Below are 678 nucleotides of genomic sequence, written 5' to 3'. Positions count from 1 at the left end.
GGGTGGAGGAGGGGGGAGCTTTATCTGGGCCAGCTTTTCGGGAACGTCCCTCCCTGGTTGACCTCTACTTCCGTTGTATCCCCATCTCGTCTAATAAGGGTGTAGCTCATTCGAGGTGACTAGATTGAGGTAAGGAAAGCTAGCCGAGGTCACTAGTTGATGTCTCAGGAGACAAGGGCTAGTTAAAAACCTCGTAGAAGTCGTTTGAGTCTAAGACGACTACTATCTCCTTTTCCTTTTCTTCTTCTTCCTCGTCTTCTTCTTTGTTGGTAGGTTGGGAAGAGGTAGCTTCATCGGTTGTGTGTTGAAATGGAAAAGCGACTTTGGGAATGCCTTCTAGGATAGGTAGAGTGACGAGCGCACCTTTTGGGATAGGAGCGACCTTAGGAAGGAGAAAGTCAGGGATGGCGACGCTTATCCGGTGTAGGCGGGGGTCTTTGGCTTTTATGACGCACTTAGGTGCCTGAAAACTGGATGAGATTGGTGTGTATCTTAGGATCAAGTGAGCCACTCGTAATTGACTATCCTGGTTTATAAATACCTCGGCCTGAAGAATTTTGTCTAGGTTATCCTTGTTGACCAAGTTGAAATTTGGTTCAGCAGCATGTCTATCTGCAAAATCATCAAAGAAATAAGAAAAATAAGAGTTGTCAGAATCAAAAACAGCACAAATCAAAG

The sequence above is a fragment of the Quercus suber genome, unplaced genomic scaffold (assembly GCF_002906115.3).
Source record: "Quercus suber isolate HL8 unplaced genomic scaffold, Cork oak 2.0 scaffold_93, whole genome shotgun sequence".
In the NCBI taxonomy this organism is placed as follows: domain Eukaryota; kingdom Viridiplantae; phylum Streptophyta; class Magnoliopsida; order Fagales; family Fagaceae; genus Quercus; species Quercus suber.
Note: the sequence above shows the minus strand (reverse complement) of the source record.